Below are 14,032 nucleotides of genomic sequence, written 5' to 3'. Positions count from 1 at the left end.
TGCTATAATTCCTAGAAGAGATGATGCCTGAATTTGAACTTACTAGACAGGAAAGGTGGAAAAGCCATTCCCAGTAGAGAGAACTACCTGGGCACAGCACAGAATGTGAGTCGGACAATTTAGTTGAGGCCAGTGAGAAGAGCAGTGTGGCTGGAGAGGAAGTAGGACCAGGTCACAGAAAGCCTTGAGTGCTCTGAATAGAGACAGTAACTTACTTGGGCTGACATTAGGGAACCATTAGCCCATTTTACCTGAAGGAAATAACATAGTCTTAACTGTACACAATGATTACTGTGATCTACAGGGGAAAGAAATGGAGGCTAAGACTACTAGAGAGAGGGCTAGTATTTGGGAGATAACTGTGATCATTTACAATAGAAAAAATACTAAAATGTAGTATGGGCTCTGGAGCAGAAGTTAGATACCTAAAAGGTTATAGGCAATTAGAGGACAGTCAAAATTGCCAGATTTTGAGGTTGTCTAAATTGAAGGTGTTGGGTCCATTAGCCAAAACAGGAAATTGAGCTGAAAAAGCAGGTTTGAGGGTAAAACTGAGGAATAGGGAGAATAAGGAGCCTGTGCAGATATGTCAAGCTTATGAAGCTCATGCTACATTGTAAAGGGAAAACCTGAATTTGAATATTATTCCTTGAGCTTGATCCCAGGAGGCAGTTGCATTGAAGATTTAGATCTGAATCATCAACATGTAGATGGTGGTTTAAATAAGATAAGTAGATGAGACTGCAAACCTATTCAAAGCGTGAGTGAGAAGAGATGAGGACCAAAGAGGAAAACTCGAGAATGAAAAGTAATTTCTTACACATATTTTGCTAGACTAATATATGATCCTAAAACTCATTTGTCCTGTGTTCTCTGTCTTACTCATAAGATTAACTATTAGACTTACAGACTTTCATTCTTTTGGTACGTTTTCTAATTTTTGTAAATACCATTTTTTGCCTTTTTTTCCCACAAAGAGGCCTGGTAAGCATTGTGTTCTTACTTGTTCTGAAGATGAATGTTCTGTTCAGAAATGAAGCTGAAAACACTGTGCACAAGATTGACTTTCTGGCAAACAAGATCATGGTACCCTAGTGCCTGCTACTTTTTTGCTTTATAAAGCCAGTTCCATGGGGGTAAATTTCAGCAGGCATGGCACTGGCCAAGTTGTTTTATTGAAGTAAGAAATGGTCCTTCCAGGGTACTTTCCTTTGATCAAGGTATAAAATGTATTGATTAATAGTGTCAATTTGCAACAGTGGGTCAGGGGGTGTTTGTACCAACTTGATGACATGGTTTACTGATGACTGAGATTAATGATTAAAGAAGCCCTTGCCAAGATCTGCCTTGGGGTCCCTGGTTCTGAGGTTCCTGATCCAAAAGAGGAAGTATGGCCTGGAGGAAGAAGCACATTTGAAACTCAAGGCAGGTTCTTCCCAGAACCTTTGCTATGGGGTAACCTTTGACTGCAATGCATATCCTTATTTTAATGCTATTTCTAAATTATGTCATTTTCCTCCAATAAATCATATATTTATAAGCACTGTCATTTTGGGTCCTGAGAGTCTTCTAGAAAAGACTTAGTTTTCAAGAGACTTTAGAAATTGAACCCTGTCTACCATCATTAGAACAGTGCCTCTAAGCAAATTAATTAAGTAGTTGGATCCAAATAAGCATAGACACTTATCGGCAACTTAGTGGTCATTTAAAAATATACAAACATTGAAAGTACAAATAAAATGTTCATTTCATTTTTAAATAACTACAATCAGTCACTAATGGGGCTGTGTTATCAGATTGGACACTGTCACTCTCATTTCCTGTTTTGTGATGATATTCACACCATATTTTCTGGTTATCACAGCAACTTCCTGAAGCCCAGTCACGTAAGAATATGACATCATCTAGAGGACAGTAGCTCAATCTAAGGTTGAAACTGTGAATGACTTTGAGGTAGCAGTTTGGATCATGTCCAACAAATACTGTTATTTCACTCAAACATTGAAACTATCATGCAATGTCCATGTGAATTTGCTACAGCACTCTGGGGCACTTCAGCGCACATTATGGGAGCCACAGTACAAAAGAATGATACTAAGTGAATCCCTTGTTCATAGATGATCTTCCTATGATAGTCAACAGTTCTAGTATGGTGGTCACAATGTGATGGGGTTGGGGTAAAAGACAGACAGTATTTATTTTTTAAAAGGTCCTACTATTCATTTCCTAGAGAAAAAAAAAATTTTTAAGGTGGCTGAAATCAGAAACTTAGATACACCTGAAAAAGAGCTTTTCTCATCAATAAGCAATCTTGCCACCTAAATAAAACAATGTTATTTCCATGCACTTTCCACTCTGAAAAGCCTGTGGGTAGTCTCTGTACGATGCCTCGGTAGGATAAAGAAGCCAGATTTATCAGGAACAGGTGTTTTCAGCAGGAGAGAGGCATATTTCAACAGACTGGGGTTTCTCTTTGTGAAAATTTACCTTTGAAGATGGAGAAGGTAATTTTAGGTCTATAGATGGCTGATCTTTGAAAAATCAATAGAGAAACTTTCTGAATGAGATTCTTTATTACATATTGCATGTCTGGTTCTTGCTCTTTGCTGCTCCTAAGGACAACTATCAACTTTTTCTATTTATTCATTCATTCACTCATTCAGTCATCAAACATTCATTGACTATCAGCTCTGTGCCAGGTGTACTGTTCCAGACACTGTAGAAAATTAAAGAATGGAATGGTGAAATGTAATACCCACAGGAATTTAGAAATTGGGTCATCCTCTACTTTTTAAATGTTATTTTTGATTCTGCAAGCCAGAAGGCATTTAAAAGACTAGTTGTCTCCAACAGAAGCTGAGAAAAGGAATATACCAGTTCAGATGTTCTTTGTTCATTGAGGTGTCTCTGGACATAAATTCTCATTGTTTTGTTTCCAGTCATATTTTCCTGTGGTCTTAAAAATGTATCCAAGCCATATGTTCTGAGGATATCAGAGGTAACACAGTGGAAGAAGAGAAAACACTGAACTGTGGACTTTTCCCCATTTTATCTATGGCGACATCATATTTATCTGTTCTACATATTAGACCTAAAAGAAGTTTTCAGACAAAGGCATTCTCTTAATAAAAGAAAAAAAAATGTAAACTATCAACCCTTTTTCCTGCTACCTTCATTTAAAAAAAAAAATTAGTCCCTAGCAGGGAAATTCCAAATAAATCAAATGACTCTAGACTTCCATGGTCTTGTTCATGTTTGTCAGATGTTATGGATATACTGGGCTTCCCTGGTTGTTCTGTGGTAAGGAATCCACCTGCCAATGCAGGAGCTGCAGGAGACACAGGTTCAATCCCAGGGTCGGAAAGATCCCTTGAGGTAGGACATGGCAACCCACTCCAGTGTTCTTGCTGGGATAATACCACCTACAGAAGAGCTTGGCAGGCTACAGTCAATGGGATTGCAAAGAGTCAAACATGACTGAAGTGAATGAGCATGCACATGGTTATGCTATTTATCATCTTGTATGTCTCAGCCAAAATACTTTTCTTTCTAGTTCTTTGGAGGGAATTAATGTGAGCTTATTAACTGAAGCAACAGAGGATATAGTGAGATTACTTTCATCTCACAGGAGGGCATTCAGAGGAGTCTAACAACAAATTAATAGAGGAAAACTTCAGTCATAGTTGTTGGAGTTGAGGACTAATCAATTGTCATTGCCTCTCTATCCCAGTTTTGAGCTCATTGAAAGAAATTTATCAGGAGGATAAAGATGAGCGTATCACCTCTATCACTCTCAGAAGCTGGCTTGGAGAATATGGATTGAAGTCTGTTAACTAGGTAGACTGCGTGCTGCAGTCCATTGGGTCCCAAAGAATCAGACACAACTGAGCAACTAAACTGAACCGAACTGAACTAGGTACACTTGTTAACACTACATCATTGACTGTTAATCACCCATCTCATTACAAGCACTGCTAGGAAACCACAGGCCTCACCTGAAGGTCAGTTTACCACAGGGCTAAAGGCAGACCAAAGCTTAAGCTCTCAGCATACAAGCATATCCCAAAGAGGGAGTGTCTGTGTTTCCAGTCTTTAGTTACAGCTCCCAGAGGTACTGGGATGGCCAAAAAGTTTGCTCAGCTTCCCGTACCATCTTACAGCAAGCATACTTTTTGGCCAATCCCAATATTAATCAGAAAGTGCTCCTTTTCTCCTGGATAGGGGTGAGTTAGGGAATAGGTTAAGAATCTAGGCGTGTATAGGAAAAATATTTTCCTGGGGGAAACCCAGGAGTGGAAATAAACAATCCACACTGTGACTGAGGACTCAGAATGAGTACTTCCGAGTTTGTAGAGGAGGGTGTGTGTGTGTATGGGAGGTGAGGACTGCTGTGTGGATTCACATTATCTACATCTGGATGTTCAGTTGGTCAGTGCCTGTTTGTTCACGTGCCCACACACAGTTGCTCAGTCATATCTGACTCTGCGACCCCATGAACTGTATGTAGTCTGCCAGGCTCTTCTGTCCATGGAATCTTCCGGGCAAGAATACTGGAGTGGGTTAGAGAATTTCATTCTCCAAGATGGTCAGTACTATGACATTAAAACCATCCCATTGAATACCCTTGGACTCTTTAACAGCTACAGGTAACTGGATCAGTTCACCAAGTAGCATCTTTAGAAATGTGACCGTGAATTTATTTCACAACAAAATTCTGGATACTAGAAAGATAGAGGGGAGTCAGGTTAATACCGGGATTAATGGATTCCAGTGCTTCCCCAAAGCATCTCCAGAATGAATTTGTGTCTGAATACACTGAATGAGAAAGCATCCTGGGCATATCCATTTGATTAAAATAAAAAAAAAAAAGGTAACCAAGGCTGTGTGAAATGTTAAAGCAAACTCTAGGGGAGGCAAAAGAGGAGGAAAGAAGGCTCGAATAATAATAGGAAGGGCTAGGGCTTATTCTTTCCCCACATCTTTGATAAAACTCAGGAATTTACCTCCTCATTTCTTATTTACAAAGAACTCTTTTTTGAGAAGAAAGGTTTTGTTTTTTTTTTTTTTTAATCATCATTGTGTCTTTCTCACTACCTTGTTCCTCAGTATAATCATTCTATTGATCCAGGTAAGCGACAATCTATAAAGAAATTCAAACCAGATTTACATTTTCTCTAATTCCAGCAAGATTTGTCTTCAGTCTCGAGAATAATGGGTTTCAAATGCATATGTTATCCTCACAGAAATCCAAAGTCTGCCCACCAGCTTGATTCTAAAGTCTGTCTAGGATTCTGAAGGTAGATCCAGAGGCATCCCTGCATTCTCTGGAGCCCTCTATAAGGTGAAGTGTGGTGCTGGGTACACTGTGTATTAGAGAATGATACAAATTCAGACTTGGCCTTTGGCCCTAATGGTTAAGTGGTCTTAAGGGAAAATACGCTTCCTGATGTTCAAGGTCCTGGTGACCCAGGAGGTGCTCAGCTTAAAGCATTAAATTGCCAAGAAATATAAAACTGGCAGCCAAGGGTCTTGGAGAAAAGAATCCATATGTCAGATACTGGAAGTAGTTAAGGGTTCTCCCAAATTTCACTGAAACCATCTTTTATTCGAATTGTTACATTTTTCATTGGAAGTAATTTCTCTGAAATCTGAATAAATGCATAGAATCTCTACCAAGCAGTCACTTAAATGATCAAAATGTCACCTTTCTTTTTTAATGTGGGATATCTGTAAAGGGGATTCTAACACCCAAGATCAAATCTCACATAGTTTCTGTGGGAATCAACTATAATGAAATGATGTACACAAAAAAATTCTTAGGAAATTTTAAATTATCCTCATATAATTCATAACAAGATGCAAGCAAATGACATAATAAGAGTCTTTAGTCTTGTCAAGGCTATGGTTGCTCCAGTGGTCATGTATAGATGTGAGAGTTGGACTATAAAGAAAGCTGAGCGCTGAAGAATTGATGCCTTTGAAGTGTGGTGTTGGAGAAGCCTCTTGAGAGTCCCTTGGACTGCAAGGAGATCCAACCAGACCATCCTAAAGGAGATCAGTCCTGAGTGTTCATTGGAAGGACTGATGTTGAAGCTGAAACTCCAATACTTTGGCCACCTGATGCGAAGAACTGACTCATTGGAAAAGACCCTGATGCTGAGAAAGATTGAGGGCAGGAGGAGAAGGGGACGCCAGAGGATGAGATGGTTGTATGGTATCACCAACTCAATGAGATGAGTTTGAGTAAACTCCAAGAGTTGATGATGGACAGGGAGGCCTGGCATGCTGTGGTCCATGGAGTCGCAAAGAGTCAGACATGATTGAGTGACTGGACTGAACTGAGTCCAAGTACCAAAATTTAGAAATAAGAAAAATAAGTGAACTATCAACACTTATTAAATACTTATATATTTAACACATAAGTTAAGTATTTAACACAAGTTAAATACTTATGATATAATTAAAATAACTTACAAAGGCAACTTACATTTAATTATGTAAAAATAAGAAAATGGTCTCTTTAGAATATGTCTTTTGGTAGAAAATAAATGAGGTCATGTGATCTCTACACATAGCTTTCCTTGTGAAAGAATTAGTTGGGAAAGATCTCACAATGATACACTTTTCTCCATCAAGGCTTTCAAAGTTTGTACACAGAGTTCATCACCAATAGCTTCCACTGATGACTAAGATGCCCTGCCTGAGCACCCTCACATTCATTTAGCTTTCTGAACAGTCTGGCACTTGATGACCTCATTCACTCAACAACCAAGTATTCAACCTTCTTAGATTAACTGAGTGCATAGTAGGTATTCTAGGCACCTATAGGACCTAGCTAAGAAGAAAACTGCTGAGACTTTATGGAGTCCATATGGTACATTTTAGATCTATACAGAAAAAGCTCATCAACAAGTCCGTGATGTTATCTTACTTCAAATTTTTCACCTCTCCACTGCTTAAAGAACAAATACTATAACATACAAGCTTCTCCTTATGCATTTTCAGCTTCATTCCTCATTACTCCTCTACAGACATCCCATACTATCAGCCCCATTTAATTACTAGATCTTCCTCAAACTCATCATGTAATGTCATTGCTTTAATTCTTTGCATATGGTGTTTCCTCTACCTGGAATACCAGTCATTTCATTCTCTTTCAGAAAATGTTGATTCATTATTCAAAATTTCTGAGTAAAAGAAAAAAAGAGAGAGAAAGAGGTGGAAGAGAGCAAGGGAAAGAGGAAGGAAAGGAAATGCTTATATTCTCTTTGCAGTATTTGATTCTCCTCAGGTCTGGTTGTATCTGGACTGGATTTTCCCTCATTATTCAACAAATATTTACTAAAAACTAACCAAGTAACTAAGTTTGCTATTTCATTTTCACTTGAATCAGGGTTAGCTTTATGACTCTTTGATGAATAGAATATAGCAGATGTAGCACTATGCCAGTTCAGGGTCCAACGTTTAAGGGACTTGGCAGTTTGAGCTGCCTTCTCTTGGAACCCAATTACCATACACTAGGGAAGCTGGTCTAGACTAATAGAAGAAGAGAGACCATGTGGAGGGGAACTCAGATGCTCAGCCAACAACCAGCTTGCCTGAAAAACATGTGAATGAGGCCACCTTGGACTTTTTAGTCACAGCTCAGCTGCCAACTGAATGCAGAGGACTGCCCATAAACTCACAGAATTGGAAGAAAAAAAAAAAAAAACAAGCTTCTGTTATATTAAGTCACTAAGTTTGGGCGTATTTTGTTATCCAGCCATAGATAAATGAAACATTATGCAACTGGTGCTATGCCAGTTACTAAGGACAAAAGGTAAAAGTATACATTCCAGAAGAACTCAGTTATGGGTAGAAGACATGGCTATATAAATATTTAATGACATATTACAAAAACATGTATAAATAAGTATGATGAAATCTGTCTTATCACTAACCTAATCTTTGGTACAGAACATGGAGATACATCTTCCTTTACAGTGGTAATAAATTAAAACAAATAAGTAGTGAGATGGTCCACAGACCAGCAGAGAGGTTTCTTGGCAGAATCCCATAGATTTTCAGATCTGTCCTTTCCTTAGTCATTAAATAATCATGAAGCATGAGTCTGAAAATTCCTTGCTAATTTCCACTTGGCAACATGAGAAGGCAAAAGGAATTGTGAGAGAAGTTCTAATTTTTGTCTCTCCAGTTTTTTCCAGAGTCCTCCAAATCAGTTTTTCATTAAAGGAGTATTAATAATTTGCAATCAAGTTTTCTAGTGCCAGAAGGAGGCTTTCTTTTTGATTCAGTACATGTATGAAAATTGAGAATGTACAGAGCAGAAAAACATTATTTCTTAGCTGGCATTATCATCCTCAAAGAATGTGTTGGCCTCAAAGCTAGTCCATTATATTAAGCACCTTCTTTGTGTTCAGCTCTCTGCTGGTCATGATGATAGAAAAGAGGTAAGATACATATGCTAGAAAAAACATATGCAAACATATTAGCAAACTTGTCTGCCAGAAAGTGCTTTATTCTGCTCCTGTGAAAGGCCAAGGACTATACTAAAAGACCCTGAAGATGGGGGAAGTGGAATCAAAGTGTATTAGGTACACCTTGGACCCTCTAGAGAGGTGAAGAAAACATCTCTGTATAAACACTAGTTCCATAGGCACTGATACTATTAATAGTACTATTATCACTATTAATAATTTGATGACAGTTCTACAATGGCTTCCCCCATGGCTCAGTGGGTAAAAAATCCACCTGCAATGAAGGAGACTCGGGAGACACGTGTTTGATCCCTGGGTTGGGAATATCCCCTGAAGAAGAAAATGGCAACTCACTCCAGTATTCTTGCCTGGAAAACCCCATGGACAGAGGAGCCTTGTGGTCTACAGTCCATGAGATCCCAGAGTCGGACACGACTGACTGACTGAGAACTACTTGAACTACTACAGTAGTGGGAATAATTCCATATAAATGTGCTTCACATTTCAAAATGAAATTAACATTGCAGTAAATTCTGTAGGAAATAAAATTTACACCAAAGTAGACACTTTTTAAGCTGTCTCTAATTTCAGGGAATATGTTTCTACATTAATGAAATGCTACAAATGCTGACATGTATTTTCTAAAACGAATCTCATGGGAGTTTTTGTTTCAATGCAAACACACAGCAAATAAGATACTATGGCTGCATCAGTTCTTGTTTAGTCTTGATCAACCTAGATAGCATATTCAAAAAAAGAGACATTACTTTGCCAACAAAGGTTCGTCTAGTCAAGGCTATGGTTTTTCCAGTGGTCATGTATGGATGTGAGAGTTGGACTGTGAAGAAAGCTGAGTGCTGAAGAATCGATGCTTTTGAACTGTGGTGTTGGAGAAGACTCTTGAGAGTCCCTTGGACTCCAAGGAGATTCAACCAGTCCATTCTAAAGGAGATCAGTCCTGGGTGTTCTTTGGAAGGATTGATGCTAAAGCTGAAACTCCAATACTTTGGCCACCTCATGCGAAGAGTTGACTCATTGGAAAAGATTCTGATGCTGGGAGGGATTGGGGGCAGGAGGAGAAGGGGATGACAGAGGATGAGATGGCTGGATGGCATCACTGACTCGATGGACAAGAGTTTAGGGGAACTCCGGGAGTTGGTGATGGACAGGGAGGCCTGGTGTGCTGCAATTCATGGGGTCACAAAGAGTCGGACACGACTGAGTGACTGAACTGAACTGAACTGAATGGATTTTTAAATATTGTTATTAGTGAGCATCATCTTGCAACCTCAGAGAGACCGGCCTGCCTAAAAGTGGAGCATACAGTTCTTCAGCCCTCCATGGACTTCCAAGATGTTCAGGAAAAGACTGATTTGATTTCTCAAGGGTAATGAAGGATTGAGCTGTTTAAGTTGGTGCCCCAAGGACAGTATCTTCTGAGAACTCACTGTTAACTTTTTAAACACACATTGAGGGTCTCTGTTTACAGCACGTTCATTCTGCTACTTTTTTGACATTTGTGGACTTTGCATTGTTTCTGCATATCAAGATTCTCCTGTGGATTCATTTTTAATTGTGGCCAGGCTTTAAAAGCCTGACATTACTTTAAAGAAAATCCAATCAAACAGGCTCTCGAAGACCTATTTAAATTGTGAGGTGTCAACATGATACTTCCCTGCATGCCCCATGATTTAATTTTTGTAATACTCCAAAACATAGGTAAAGAGAAATCACTGTATACCTCTATTTGAAATGTCTCTCTATTATTTTACGTGCATCAAAATTTAAAATTAAAACTCAGATATTTGGCAAAACTAATACAATTTTGTAAAGTTTAAAAATAAAATAAAATTAAAAAAAAAACTCAGAAGGAATTAAAATTTGTTTATATCACAAAACTATAGGTGTGGCTTCCCTGTGGCTCAGAGGTTAAAGCGTCTGCCTCCAATTCAGGAGACCTGGGTTTGATCCCTGGGTCGGGAAGATCCCCTGGAGAAGGAAATGGTAACCCACTCCAGTATTCTTGCCTGGAGAATCTCATGGACAGAGAAGCCTGGTAAGCTAAAGTCCACAGGGTCGCAAAGAGTCGGACACGACTGAGCAAGCTTGAAAGGTTCTCAAATCTTGCTGAAGTGTTTAATAGACTTAATTAAAGCAGGATTTTACACGTTAGAAAAGAAAGAAAGAAAGTGAAGTCACTCAGTCATGTCCAACTCTTTGCGACCCCATGGTCTGTAGTCTACCAGGGTCCTCCATCCATGGGATTTTCCAGGCAAGAATACTGGGGTGGATTGCCATTTCCTTCTCCAGGAGATCTTCCCGACCCAGGGATTGAACCCATGTCTTCCACATTGTAGGCAGACACTTTACTGTCTGAGCCACCAGGGAAGTCCAAGTTTACACATGTTGAACTTCACTTAAAAATAAAAGTAAGACCAGTAAAGACACATAAAAAGAAACAGTAAAAAACAGGTACAGGAAAATGTTGTATCTTCATGGCTGCATCAGTTAGATTTGTTGCATAACAATCCACCCTAATACGTGTGTGTGTGTGTGTGTGTGTGCACGCGTGCACACTCACTTAGTTGTGTTCAACTCTTTGTGATTCCATGGACTGTAGCCCACCAGGCTCTTCTGTCCATGGGATTTTCCAGGCAAGAATACTGGAGTGGGTTGTCACTTCTTTCTCCAGCAGATCTTCCCAACCTAGGGATTGAACCCACCTCTCTTGTGTCTCCTGCATTGACAGGTGGGTTCTTTACCACTGTGCCACCTGATAAGAATAATACCTACTCATAGAACTGTTACCATGATAAAATACGCTGTTGAGGGCAAAGCACTCATCCCAGTGCCTGGCGCATAGTATGTGCTCAATAAATATTTGCCAGTATTGTTTCTATTAGCCTAAATAACCCAGCCAGAGGCAGAGCGTAGTGGCTTAAAACAACAATTTTTTAATAGTTGACAATTATATAAATCAGCATCTTGGGCTGGGCTCAGCTGGACCAATCCCCCTGCTTTACTTTCCTGAGCTCATTTAGACAGTTGCAGTCAGAGGGTGGATCAGCTGAAGGCTGGTCATGTTGGATGGCCTCACACTCATTCCTGGCATTTGGCAAGCTGTTAATATGGGGGTAGTGTTGCTCTCATGTGTCTGATGATTGGCTTGATGTCAGCTGGGGTGATGGCTACCTGCCTTTCATCACCTAGTAGTTCATTCACATGTTGGTGGAAAAGAAAACTTTTCAAGCTTCTGCTCACATTATGTTTGCTAGTTTCACACTGACCCGAGAAAGCTAAGCTCTTGTCAAGAGGTGGAAAAATAAAGAATTCCTTTTGATGGGAGGAACTTCAAAGAGTCTGTGGCCATTTTCTACATTTTAACAAAATACTCATAACCTTTTTTAATAATTTCCATGTATGATTATAAAATATAAATACCTAAATCTGTTTTGCACCAAGCAACATTATTATGCGCTAAGCAATTTTATGTGAATTATCTTTTGTCATTTTCACAATGCCATGTGCTAGATAATGTTATTCATTGCTATTTATAAATGATGAAATAACACAAAGTAAGCTGTCTAATATAATACAGCTTTTGTGACATGAAGTCAGGATTCTAACCTATTAAGTTCAAAACTAGAGTTGATTTTCTTATCCAGGACTGTACATACAGAGGTTGAATTATTTCTCCTTTTAGTGAGATAAAAGTTTAAGACTAGGACTGTTCTCCTTTTAGTGAGATGAAAGTTTAAGACTAGGACTGATAATTTAGCAGATGAATTGAAGATAATTATATTTAATTAAGGTTCAGATGTGTATTTTTCACATTTTAACATGTCTGAAATAAAATTCATCTTGCATTTGCTGCATATCATCATGTTGTTAGCTGTACTATTTTTTTTCTTTCATTGCTACATAAAATAATGGTGTACCTTCTATCTACAGTAACTTATATTCAATAAACATGATTGTATCATCACAGATTACTTGGTTAACTTAGAGCATCAATATATTCAGCAACAAAGAAGGTTAAGCAAAAGGATCTCAATTCAAACCCAGTGGCTTACATATTGCTTAATTTACATGAAATGATGAACAAAACTTACTATATGCCCAAGTGTTGGCATTTCTTGGCCAACATCTATGCATGCATGCTAAGTCGCTTCAGTTGTATTCAACTCTTTGCAATCCCATGGGCTGTAGCCTGTCAGGCTCCTCTGTCCACGGGATTCTCTAGGCAAGAATACTAGAGTGGGTTGCCATGCCCTTCTCCAGGGAATCTTTCTGACTCAGGAATTGAACCCCTGTCTCTTACATCTCCCGTATTGGCAGGCGAGTTCTTTATCACTAGTGCCATCTGGGAAGCCTGCCAACATCTGTATCTATACATAAGTGATATCATCTGTGTCTAAATGATATCGTTTCAAATGAAAATGTTAGTTTTGATGATATGTTGTTACATGAAGCCAAGAGAGGCTCTTGAAAAGACAGTCTGAACACATTATAGGTTATTTGTCTCTGTTATGTACACATCACTGCTTTATCCACTAAGCACTTTGTTCATTTGAACTATTCTGCAAAAACTCAATACATAAAACTAATGAACTCAGAATTGTAATATTTAATTCAGTCTTGAGGAATATTCTTCAAGAGATGGGAATACCAGACCACCTGACCTGCCTCTTGAGAAATTTGTATGCAGGTCAGGAAGCAACAGTTAGAACTGGACATGGAACAACAGACTGGTTCCAAATAGGAAAAGGAGTACGTCAAGGCTGTATATTGTCACCCTACTTAATTAACTTATATGCAGAGTACATCATGAGAAACTCTGGACTGGAAGAAGCACAAGGTGGAATCAAGATTACCGGGAGAAATATCAGTAACTTCAGATATGCATATGACACCACCCTTATGGCAGAAAGTGAAGAGGAACTAAAAAGCCTCTTGATGAAAGTGAAAGAGGAGAGTGAAAAAGTTGGCTTCAAGCTCAACATTCAGAAAACGAAGATCATGGCATCTGGTCCCATCACTTCATGGCAAATAGATGGGGAAACAGTGGAAACAGTGTCAGACTTCGTTTTTTTGGGCTCCAAAATCACTGCAGATGGTGATTGCAGCCATGAAATTAAAAGACGCTTACTCCTTGGAAGGAAAGTTATGACCAAACTAGATAGCATGTTGAAAAGTAGAGATATTACTTTGCCAACAAAGGTCCGTCTAGTCAAGGCTATGGTTTTTCCTGTGGTCATCTATGGATGTGAGAGTTGGACTGTGAAGAAAGCTGAGCACCGAAGAATTGATGCTTTTGAATTGTGTTGGAGAAGACTCTTAAGAGTCCCTTTGACTGCAAGGACATCCAACCAGTCCATCCTAAAGGAGATCAGTCCTGGGTGTTCATTGGAAGGACTGATGCTGAAGCTGAAGCTCCAATACTTTGGCCACCTCATGCAAAGAGTTGACTCATTGGAAAAGACTCTGATGCTGGGAGGGATTGGGGGCAGGAGGAGAAGGGGACGACAGAGGATGAGATGGCTGGATGGCATCAC

This window comes from Bubalus bubalis, chromosome 12 (genome assembly GCF_019923935.1).
Source record: "Bubalus bubalis isolate 160015118507 breed Murrah chromosome 12, NDDB_SH_1, whole genome shotgun sequence".
NCBI lineage: Eukaryota > Metazoa > Chordata > Mammalia > Artiodactyla > Bovidae > Bubalus > Bubalus bubalis.
This window is presented reverse-complemented; position numbering follows the sequence as displayed.